This window comes from Peromyscus leucopus, chromosome 4, assembly GCF_004664715.2.
Source record: "Peromyscus leucopus breed LL Stock chromosome 4, UCI_PerLeu_2.1, whole genome shotgun sequence".
Lineage (NCBI taxonomy): Eukaryota > Metazoa > Chordata > Mammalia > Rodentia > Cricetidae > Peromyscus > Peromyscus leucopus.
In genome coordinates, this window is record NC_051066.1 from 63355405 (window position 1) to 63368672 (window position 13268).

Genomic DNA, 13268 nt, shown 5'->3' on the forward strand with positions numbered 1-13268 from the left:
AATCCACATAATATGAAATTTTATCATAACAATCTTATTGATTTTAGGATTTATTCTTTTTCTTCTATTGTGACTAAAAAAAAAGTATGAAACTCTTACAAGGTTTTATTAAATCTTTGTCTCATTTACTTCCCAATCTTTATAAATATCATTGTGTATTTTTAAAAACTCTATAACAATGTCTATATATTTTCAAATCTCTGTTATCCTGACATACATGTCTAATATATATTATTATGGTCCCTAGAACAGATATATGTGTGAAAAATAGTTCATTAAAAGGGTCTATTAAAATATTTTCATATAAGTAGAGTGACAAATTTTCAAAAAGCTAGAAATAGAGGTGGTCTTTTTTGAGTAGAAGATTTTATATGTATGAGGATTATTGTTTTTTTAAATAATTTTAAGGGTGAATCTTTAAGGTCCATGGAGATTTCATATCTCACTTTCTAATTTTGTTGGGCTTCTTTTGTACAAAATTTCTGAATTGCGTTGAAGTTAGAGATGAAGTCATATGTGTACTCTCATTTACCTAAATTTTATCTCATACACAAAAGTTAGATATTTTAATAAAAATATATAAATATAAGAATAAGCAAATGAACAGGAAATTTAATACAGGCAATGTGAGTTTATGAATAAACCTGGAAAACATAAAAGTTCATTTAAGCTTATATATATGTATATATTACATACATGTACATATATATTTATTTATAGATATACATTTACTTATATTTTAAATTAATTAATTTTATTTATTTATTCAAAATAAAGTCTTCTCTTATACAATACATCCCAACCACAGTTTCCTCTCCCTTCATTCCTTCTGGCTCCTGTCACCTCCTTTCTTCCCCAGATCCACTTCCCTTCCATTTCCTCTTCAGGAAAAAGTAGGCCTCTAAGAGATGACAGCCAAACATGAAAAAAAAAAACCAAGATCTGATAAGACAAGAAAAAAGTCCTCATTTACAGGTTGGAAAAAAACAACCTAATAGGAGGAAATGAGTCTCAAGAGCAGGCAAGAGTCAGAGGTACAACCACTCCCATGATTAGGAGTCTCACAAGAACACCAGGCTAACAGCTATAATAATATGCATGTACAGAACCTGGTATAGACCCAGGTTGCTTGCCTTTACAGTCTCTGTGAGCCCATACAGGCCCTGATCAGTTGATTTGGTGGGCAATGTTCTCTTGTTGTCCTCCCCCTCTTCCATGGTGTTCCCAGAAGTCTGAAGGAAGAGACCCAATGGCAACACCTAATTTGGACACCCTCTACTTCTCTCTATTCTGCTGGCAGAGGATCTGCTGGCATAGGAAGCCTATATGGTGACTAATAGACCAGATACCAATATATTAGCATAGTGGAATATCATTAGGAATCATTTCATTAACATTTATTTATTTATTTATTTATTTATTTATTTATTTATTTAGTCAGTCATGTTTGGTTCTACCCTAGCACTCTGGGCTATCTAATCTTCTATCCCTTGCCATCTAAGCAATATAGGACATGGAATCTCTCCCATGGCATAAGCCTCAATTTAAACCAAATACTTTTTGCCCAATTTCACATGTTTTATGCTACCATTGTCCCAGCATATCTTACAGGCAATTCAGATTGTAGGGGAAGGCATTTGTGATTCTGTTAGCATCTAGGTTTCTGTTTCCATACCCTGCAATATACCTTCTCAAGATAAAGAGACAAGGACATAGGGTGGAGGCTCCAAGTCTGCTTCAGTTCAACATCTCTACATTCAATGAGCTAAGTAGAAGTTGTCCTTGGCATTGGACCCCACTGGTAGTTGTCAGAGTGCAACCTTCTCTCCTACCATTAGCTTAGGTTGTTTAGGGGCCTCCATGGGACCTCCTTTGCCAACAACTCAACTGAACACAACCAAGTTCAATCATGGGAAACGTTATCTGCCAACAAAAGATGGCCAGCTCAAACTCCTTATCTTTCATTACTAAGAGTCCTCACTAGGGTCACTCTCATAGGTTCCAGGAAGTTTCCATTTCACTAGGTTTTTACATGGTTCCCAAATGTCCCCCCATTCCAGATGTCTCTCTCTGTACTCTATCCCTCCATACCCTCACCCATATCTCTCTCATTCCTGTCCCAACCATTCCTGCTCCACACATAGAATGTATTCTATTTTCCCTTCCCAATATCCATGCTTCTCCTCTATAGCACTCTTCGTTACCTAACCTCTCTTGTTCTGTGGGTTTCAGCCTGATTATCATTTACTTAACAGCTAATATCCACTTCCAAAGGAATAAATACTGTATTTGGCTTTTTTTTTTTTTTTTTTTTTTTTTTTTTTGCTTTTTCGAGACAGGGTTTCTCTGTACAGTTTTGCGCCTTTCCTGGAACTCGCTTTGTAGACCAGGCTGGCCTTGAACTCACAAAGATCCACCTGCCTCTGCCTCCCGAGTGCTGGGATTAAAGGCGTGCGCCACCACCGCCCGGCTTATATTTGGCTTTCTGAGTCTGGGCTACCTCAATCTGGATGATTGTTTTTTCTAGTTGCATCCATTTGTCTGCAAATGTTATGATGTTGTTTTCTTTGAACAGCCAAATAATACTCCATTGTGTAAATGTACCCTGATTTCTTTATCCTTTCTTCAGTTGAGGGACTTCTAGGTCGTTTCTGACTATTATGAAGAGAGACACAATGAACATTGTTGACCAAATGTTTCTGTGGTAGGATGAAATGTTCTTTGGGTATATGCCTAAGAGTGATATAGTTGGGTGATGCGATATTTTATTTGTGCTCTAAAAATAAAGCTTGCTTGGGAATCATAGGACAAAGTCAACACCTATATTAAACATAGAAGTCAGGCAGTGGCAGTACATGCCTTTAATCCTAGCATTCAGGAGGCAGAGATTCATCTGGATCTCTGTGAGTTCAAGGCCACACTGGAAACAGAGCCAGGCATGGTGGCACATGCCTTTAATCCCAGCCCTAGCTAACCATAGGGGTCTGGAAGTCTGTACAGACAGACAAGAAGTGATAGAGTTGGCCAGAAAGAGGAAGCGATGTAGCTAGGTAGAGACAGAAGTAAGATGGAAGGGAACAGAAAGGTATATAAGACATGAGTATATAGGAAGTAGCTCTCTTGGGCTGAGGATTTCCTAGTGCCTCTGTTTTTTTTTTTTTTTTTTCCTTTTATTTTATTTTACAACACCATTAAGTTCTACATATCAGCCACGGATTCCCTTGTTCTCCCCCCTCCTGTCCCCTTCCCCTTTGCTCCACCCCCCCATTCCCACCTCCTCCAGGGCAAAGCCTCCCACGAGGATTGAGATCAACCTGGTAGACTCAGTCTAGGCAGGTCCAGTCCCCTCCTCCCAGACTGAGCCAAGTATCCCTGCATAAGCCCCAGGTTTCAAACAGCCAACTTATGCAATGAGCACGGGACCCAGTACCACTGCCTAGATGCCTCCCAAACAGATCAAGCCAATTAACTGTCTCACCTATTCAGAGGGCCTGATCTATAATAAGGCCATTTAGCAATTTGTGTTACAGCTGGGTCTTCAGGTAGATGTTTCTAGTTTTCTGAGGAACCACCATATTGATTTCCATAGTGGTTGTACAAGTTTGGACTCTCACAAGCCATTGAAGAGTGTTCTCCTTGCTACACATCCTTGTCAGCATGAGCTGTCACTTGTGCTTTTGGTATTACCAATTTTGATAGGTATAAAGTCAAATTTCAAAGTAGTTTTGATTTACATTTCTCCGATGTGTAAGGATGTTTACCATTTCTTCAAATGTTTCTAAACCATTTGAGATACCTCTACTCAGAATACTCTATTTAGATCTGTACCCCCTATTTTTATTGGAATATTTGTAGGTTTTGTTTTTATTTTATTTTTATTCTTTACATATTACATCCTGACCTCATTTTCCCCTACCTCCACTCCCCTCAGTCACCTACACACCTCCTCTCTCTCCCAGAACTACTTTTCCTCCCTCCATTTAACTCCAAAAAACAGACGTCTCATGAATATCAACTAAACATGGCATTTAAAAACGTCAATGAAATGATTCCTAATGATATTCGGTTATACTTATAGGGCCATACCTAGCTCAATTGTCATCAAAGTAGCATTGTTCAACAACTGATGAGAGCAGATGCAGAGACCCACAACCAAACTATTTGAAGCCAGCAAAATCCCACAGACCAGGGGGAGGAAGGATTATAGAAATCAGAGGGGTAAAGGATATCATAAGAACACAACCCACAGAATCATCATATCAATCATCAATCAGAGCTCATAGGGGCTCACAGAGACTGAAGCAACAATCAACAGATCCTGTATGTGGCTGAGCGTGGGGCAAACTCCAAAGGCCTGGGTGGCTCCCGCCGTCTCCTCCCTAGCTGGCGGGTACCTAAACCCGCCTGCAAAGTTCCATATAACCAGGGAACACCTACACGGTTCCATTCCCGAAAAAGGGAGCAGCTAGTCCTATCTCAATTCCCTAGCTTAGCCCCAGACCAGCGAAAGAGGCAGGAGAGTGCTAGCTCCGATTTCTGCCATCTCCGCCATTCCGCCATCTCCCTCCGACCCCAGCCAAGATCGCCAGCAGGCCCTGTTTCGGAGCTGTACCAACGCCACCTGCTGGCTGAAAAGGGCTACTACACGAAAGGTAAGCATATTGTTTCAAGTAAAGGTACTTGATAATTTTACACCTTAAAATTGACTAACAAATTTTGAGTAATTCGTGTAATATGGCCGACAACATTACCTCACAAGAATTTAAAAACCTTTTTGCCTGTATGATGAATGACATCTTCCTGGAAATATACGACATTCCTAAGGCATATCTGGGCTATACCATTTTGGCATTCATCATAATAATGCACACAGTGTTCAAACACTGGTTTAAGAACAAAGATGAGTCATTATTGGGACTGATACAGGCTTTAAAAGATAGCAATGAAGGCTTAGAGAAAAAGATTCTCTCTCTGGAATCTGCTTTCAAAGATAGCAATGAAGGCTTAGAGAAAAAGATTCTCTCTCTGGAATCTGCTTTCAAAGATAGCAATGAAGGCTTAGAGAAAAAGATTCTCTCTCTGGAATCTGCTTTCAAAGATAGCAATGAAGGCTTAGAGAAAAAGATTCTCTCTCTGGAATCTGCTTTCAAAGATAGCAATGAAGGCTTAGAGAAAAAGATTCTCTCTCTGGAATCTGCTTTCAAAGATAGCAATGAAGGCTTAGAGAAAAAGATTCTCTCTCTAGAATCTGCTAATCAGGATGTACAAAACAGGCTTGTACCCAAAATTGATTTTATTGATAATAAATATGAATATTTAATGGATAGAACACTAACTCTCCAGAGTGAAGTTGTGGCTACTCAGACAGTATATAAGGAAGAAAGATTATCGTTAATTGATAGGATAAGGTCCATGGAATCATGTGTTTCTGAGGAACATAAAAACTTCTATGATTCCATGAGAAATATGGAGTCCCTTACAAGAGAGGAGGTTCACTCCCTAGAACAGACCCTAGGTGCTCGTTTGCAAGCCCTAGAAGAAACTCTCAGTAAACATGACAAGGGAACTAATAAGCAGAAGGTCAAGACCATAGAGGTTGTAACATCTCCAAATGGCTCTCATACAATGGCTTATCCTGTTATTGTCCATGAGAAGCCAGCAGATGACACACACCCGAGCCATATATGACATATACATTACAACCAATTTCAACAAGGGACTTTAAAAATATAAAGGAAGCAGTAGTTACGTATGGGATACAATCCACATATGTAAAACAGATGTTAAATTCGTGGTCTACCTCACATAGAATCATTCCAGATGACTGGCATCAGTTAATTTCAGCTGTTCTAGAATATAGTCAGCAGTTACAGTGGAAAAGCTGGTTGAGAGAAGAGGCAAAAAATTTAGAACAACAAGGTAAAATCAGAGGTTTTGTGATCTCCCAAGATCAAATACTTGGTGAGGGATGTTTCGCTGACAGGAATGTACAAGCCACTTATGATGAGCATACAATATCCCTATGCTGTACAGCAGCTCTAAATGCTTGGGAAAAAATTCCAGAACCTGGAAAACCAACTGAGGTATACACAAAGATATTTCAGGGACCGCAGGAACCCTTCACTGATTTTTTACAAAGACTGAACAGAGCTATAACAAGAGCTGTGTCAGACAAAGAATTAAGAAAAGTATTAACTGAGTCCTTGGCATTCGACAATGCTAATGCAGAATGCAGAAGAATACTTACACCATTAAAGATCAGATCAGCTCCTTTGGAAGAATGGATTCAATATACTAATGGTGTTCAGTCTCTTAACTACAGTAATGAGGCTTGGATAGGAGAGACAAATCCCAGAGGTGAAAGAAGGCCCCGTGTTACCAAATGTTTTAAGTGTGGTACACCAGGTCATATAAGTAAAAACTGTACATGGGGTACTCCTAGAAGCAATACTCCTTCTAGGAATAGCCTAAACAGGAGACCCCAACCACCTCCTGGATTATGTAGAAGATGTGGCAAAGGCCGACATTGGACCAGTGAGTGCAGATCAAAAATAGATATACAAGGCAACCCTTTACTGGCGGGAAACTCCTCAGGGGGCCTCTTGCAGGCCCCCAAACCAAACGTAGTACGAACATTCCCTGCCACTGTGGAAGAAATTCCTCTCCAGGACAACTGAATAAACCAATGCCTAATGTAAAAACTGATACTGCAATGGATGATAAAACAGCTTTGATAGCTGGATCACAGTTTACAAAGAACACTATAAAACAAATATTTTGGCAGACTTCCATAAATGAACAAAGACCAAAGCTTAGAATTCGAATTAATGGCCTGGTTCTGGAGGGCCTGGTGGACACAGGTGCAGATGTGACTATAATTACACCAAAATCATGGCATCCAAATTGGCCTCTTCAAGAGGTAGATGTCCAACTGTTAGGGATTGGCACCCTATCTCAGATAAAACAGAGTTTGAGATGGGTTGAATGCATAGGGCCAGAAGGACAGAGAGGAAGGCTGAAGCCTTATGTAGCAAATGTAGCAGTAAATCTTTGGGGCCGAGATCTGTTACAACAGTGGAATACCCAGATTAAAATTCCTACACTTTCAGAAAAGGAATACAGACCAATGCATGTTTCTAGGAATAATATCATAACATGCTATAAAAATCAGTCACCAACCATTCAGGCTGTTCACAAACAGAGCACGACTGTTGTTGAACTCTCAGAAGTACCAACTGCCTTACCTTTAAAATGGCTAACTAATAAACCTGTCTGGGTTGGACAATGGCCTTTGACAAAAGAGAAGCTACAAGCTTTAGAACAGCTGGTTCAAGAGCAGTTAAATGCTCAACACATTGAAGAATCTACCAGTCCTTGGAATTCTCCTGTATTTGTTATAAAAAAAAATCTGGTAATTGGAGAATGTTGACAGATCTGAGAGCTATTAATAAAGTAATTCAGCCAATGGGCTCCCTACAGACTGGGATGCCCTTGCCCTCTATGCTACCAAAAGAATGGCCTATAATAGTTATTGACTTAAAAGACTGTTTCTTTACCATACCCTTACAGGAAAATGATAGAGAAAAATTTGCCTTCACAGTACCTAATTATAATAATTCTCAGCCAGTCAAGAGATATCAATGGAAGGTCCTCCCACAGGGAATGTTAAACAGTCCTACTTTGTGTCAATACTTTGTGCAGAAACCATTAGAGATAATTCGTGTAAAGTTTCCACAATCCATAATTTATCACTATATGGATGATATCCTATTAGCTGATAAAAAGTTAGATACATTGGAAAGCATGTTTGAAGAAGTAAAAAAGGTTTTGCCTCGCTGGGGACTGCAAATTGCTCCTGAAAAAATACAAAGAGGAGATTCTATTAATTACTTAGGATATAAGATAGAGCTACAAAAAATTAGACCCCAAAAGGTACAACTAAGAAGAGATAGATTGAAGACTCTTAATGATTTTCAAAAGTTATTAGGAAGCATTTCCAACTTACTAGGTATCATGGGAATACCCAAAGATGGACTACAAAATTTGGCTAATACTCTAGAAGGGGACAAAGAATTAAATAGTCCAAGAGAATTATCAGCCGAAGCTGAGAAGGAATTGGCTCTAGTAGAAAAGACAATTCGAGAAGCACATGTGGATCGTGTGGATCCAGAACTTAAATGCATTCTTGTCATATTCCCCTCCAGACATTCCCCAACAGGTATTTTGATGCAGAGGGAAGATATTATATTGGAATGGATATTCCTACCACGTAAACCAAATAAGAAATTAAAGACTTATATAGAAAAGATCTCTGATTTGATTCAAAAGGGTAAATTAAGACTTCGCCAGTTGACAGGAATGGACCCAGCAGAAATTGTAGTACCATTAACTAATGAGGAAATTTCATCACTATGGAAAGATAATGAATACTGGCAGAGAGCCTGCAGTAACTTTTTGGGAGAGATTAACAACCACTATCCCAAAAGCAAGAGAATAGAATTCATAAAGAAGACTGAATGGGTCCTTCCTCACATTGTACGACAAAAGCCAATTTCTGGAGTCCTCACATTCTATACTGATGCAAATAAATCAGGGAAAGCAGGATATAAATCAGGAGACTTAAGTAAAGTGGTGCAAAGTCCATATAGCTCTGTACAAAAGGCAGAACTGTATGCCATTCTTATGGTACTGATGGACTTCACAGAACCCCTCAATATAGTCACTGACTCTCAATATGCAGAGAGAGTTGTTTTACATATTGAAACTGCTGAATTTATTCCTGATAATACAGAATTAACTTCATTATTCATACAATTGCAGGAAATCATCAGAAAAAGGGAACATCCTATATATATAACACATATCAGATCCCATACAGGTCTGCCAGGACCTTTAGCACAAGGTAATGATGAGATTGATCAGTTACTAATAGGTAATGTGCTAGAAGCTTCAGAATATCATAAGAAACACCATATAAATAGCAAAGGTTTGAAGAAGGATTTCTCCATCACTTGGCAACAGGCTAGGGATATTGTGAAAAAATGTCCTACTTGTTCCATCTATAACCAAACTCCATTACCTGCAGGGAGTAATCCAAAAGGTATACAAAGAAATGAAATTTGGCAGATGGATGTGTTTCATTTTGCAGAATTTGGAAGATTAAAGTATGTACATCATACCATTGACACCTATTCAGGATTTCAATGGGCAACTCCTATGAGTTCTGAAAAGGCTGATTCTGTGATTACACACCTATTAGAAGTTATGGCCATCATGGGAATACCTGTACAAATTAAGACAGACAATGCCCCGGCATATGTCTCCAATAAAATGAGACAGTTCTTTGCTTATTATAATATAAAGCATGTTACAGGTATACCACACAATCCCACAGGCCAAGCAGTCATAGAGAGATCCAATCGAACTTTAAAGGATATGCTAAATAAACAGCAACAGGTAACAATGACTCCTAGAAATAGACTGCATAGTGCTTTATTAACCTTGAATTTTCTCAATGCTAATGAGAAAGGAACAACAGCTGCGGAGAGACATTGGACAACAGACAAAACTCCTGAGCTAAACCAACCAGTTTATTTTAAGGATGTGCTGACCTCAGAATGGAAACCTGGATATGTTCTACGTTGGGGAAGGGGTTTTGCCTTTGTTTCTGCAGGAGAAGAAAAGCTATGGATACCAACAAAATTAATAAAAATTCGATTCGAACAGGAAAAACCCCTTGATGAAGAGAAGTAAAAGATCATCCACCAATGTGACATCTCTACAAGTTGTAAGAAAAATTTAACAATCAAAGGGTGGGGTAGGGTTCTGTTTTTGTCTTTACAGGATAATGGAAATACCCATCTTTCAAAACTCATAAGGCCTTGGATATCCGGATGTTTACAGCAGAAAGGAAGAATCTATTGGTACCAATCTACACATGGTAAAATCTCACTGTCTAACATCTTTCTCTCTATCAATCTAGAAAAGTTGTGGTTCCAATTCAATTATAGCCAAGCTGGCTTTGGAGATGGAATTGGCTCACTCCTTCTCTAAACCCAAGCATATTGCTAAAAGAAAAGTTTAAGAGATTCTTCAGTCCCATATCAGAAGAGCCCTCTGGTGTGAGACAGAAGGAAACCAATAAAAAGGGATCATTGTCTTCTAAATTCTAATTCTCTCCATGCTTACTCTTGATTTCTCAGAATCCTTTCTTACATGCTATGTCCTCTTTAAATCCAAACCTCCCATTTTTGATAACAAATAAGTTTTTCCAATAGCAATCTCAGAAGTCACCAGAAGGAAGATGGGGCCCCAACAACAACAACTCTACCCAATCCAGAATGATGCCATGGTAATCATCATCATACTACACTTCTTGCCAGAATTTCAGACAATCTTACCCATTACTCTAAAACTTGCTGCAGAACCTACAGTTAGTCTAACTGAGATTTAACTATCTGAGCTTTCTCACAGTACCCAACAGAGATAACATCACCCCCTAAACGACAGGAAGCAATTCTAAGAAAACGACGCCCCTTCTCCCTTAGGTTTCATAATTCTCAGGGTTATGGATGACGGTTATAGGGTTGGGGGTGGAAGAAAATATTAACTCAGGATTGTAAAAAAAAAAAAAAAAAAAAAAAAAAAAAGAAGGGGTGGGGGAGAAGAAATGGAACGGATAGGTATAAGATATGATGGTAAATCATTGTATATACTAGTAAACAAACTTAGTAAAATAGCAACCTTAGATAATTTGCACTGTAATTTGTACTGTTATAGAATCTTATATGTTGATACAAATGTAGACTATTTTTATACTCCTGTTTAAGATAATTTGTATATTGATACAAATACAGAACTATATTTGTTATAATGTACATATATTTCTACTCTTATTTGAAACATTTTTATATTGATACAAATGTAAATTTATATCTGTCATACTTTATATATGTTCTACTTCTGTTTAGGATATTCGGTATATTGATATATATTTAATATTATTGTCATATTGCATATCGCACTATATATTCCTACCTCTGTTATAAATATCTTGTGTATTGTCACAATTTTGAAGTCATCGTTCTTCACCATACATTTGCTTATAGACTGTTTACCTTATTTACGTGAAGCCTTAGTCTTTAGGTTATTTTGATAGATAAGATTTATAGATTTATAGTCGCCTATGTCATCTCTATAGTTACGTTAGTTAGGTTATCCAGATTTACAGATACATAGGTTAGATGGGCAGGTAATCTTCAAACACTTCATAGACCTGGAGAATATGGCATTTAAATAACTTAGAATTCTGTTGACGTGAGACACAATTGCTCCTGGCTGCACCAATTGATCCCGAGAGAATGTTGGGCTTCTAAGACATTTCCATTTGGAAGTTTGTCTTTTGGCACAAAATGGCCTACTGGGCAAAGAACTGCCCTTGCCTTGATGGCTGACAGTACAAATGCAATGCTCTCCTTTCTGGACAAGCGGGACACAAGGAAAGCGACCACTGTACTCTGCCAAGACAGGGTAAGATGGTCTTTCAGAAATCCTGCTTCTGAAAATGGTCTGTCAGATACTCTAGGCCTGTAGCCAATTTGAATGCACCAACAATGCTGAGAAACATTAGGTGACTGTCCAGGCTGCCAGCTGTCTTGGTCTACTCTTGCAAGATTCCCGAAAGTTGCTTGCATCCGTCTTCCATTTCTCAGGTACCGTTATATTCCTTCTCAGGTCTTTGATGGGATTGAAGACTAGCAGTTATAGTTACAACTTAGTATATATAATATCTTAGATAGAACTTATTAAGTATTAGGTTCAGGTTCTTTAGGATAGGACACCTTTGAATGATCTTTATAATATGCTGTTTACCTATGCTCTATACTTCTCTGGATTTTAGTATGTGTTTCTTGCTTGATATTGTTTGCATTGGTTGTAGTTACATCTTATCTAGGTCATTATCTCTCATTATTTCTGGACAATATTTGATAACCATTCCTTTGTATATAGTCTTGTATTAGTTTAGAACCTTCTTATTTAGACAAAAAGGGGGAGATGTAGTGGGTAGCCATTCCAACTTGGTTCTGGAAGTTCCAACCCCCATTGAGACTCTGGCAACTGTCACGCCTACGAGGCGGGGCGAGGGGAGGCGCCTGGGGACCCGAGAGCTGGATGGGCCAGCGCTCGCTCTGGGCGCTCTCTTGTGCCGGGACGCTGACCAGTGCAGATTGACTGTGTAGAGCTCCGGAGAACACCGTTGGACTGCATTACACCTTCCCCAGACCCTGCGACCTACCCATTACTTAATTTGTGAGTTTCGCCATTAAATAAATATCCTTTTAACTACGTGGAGTGGCCAAAATAATTTCTCCAATAATCTGCATGTATGTTATGGTTGTATGGCTTCGTGTTCTGGAGGGACACCTACCACTGGGATAAAGGCTAACTCTGATGCTTTTGTCTATGATTGTGAACTTTTTGCTTACTACTGAGTTGCCTTGGCCAACCTTGATATGTGGGTTTGTGCCTAATCTCATTGGAATATTTGTCTTTTTTAATGTCTAGTTTCTTGAGCTCTTTATATATTTTGGATATTTGCCTTCTGTCAGATGTAGGGTTGATAAAGATCTTTTCCTATTCTACAAATTGTTCTTTGTCCAACTCAAAGTGTCCTTTCCTTTACAGAAACTTTTCAGTTTCATGAAGTCCCATTTAGTAATTGTTGATCTTAGTTCCAGTGCTATCTGTGTTCTGTTCAGGAAGCTGTCTTCTGTGCCAATGTGGTCAAGGCTGTTCTCCACTTTGTCTTCTATCAGTTTCAGTGTATATGGTTTTATGTTGTGGTCTTTGAAATATAACATTATACATTTTTTTACTTTTAGGGTTTCTGGTGAGATGTCTGATGATAATCTGATATGATTATTTTTAATGTTATAATTTTCTTCTGACATTCACTGAATCATGTACTTTTCAGAATTTATAATTGCATCATTTGTCCATTTTATTTACCCATCCATATCATTCCATATATCCCCCTCCTGCTTTTTTTTTCTTAATTTGAGGCCTCATTTTTCATTCTTCATGGTGTATCACATTTCTTCATGTTTCTTTCCTGGTTTTTGATTGTTTTTCATATTTCTTGCTTATTTAGTCTGGATTCACTACTTCATCTTCAGGTCCTGATATTCTACTGTATACTTCATCTATTCTACTAATAAAGATATCATTTGATTATTTTTTTTTAGTTGAGCTATTGGGATTTTCAATTC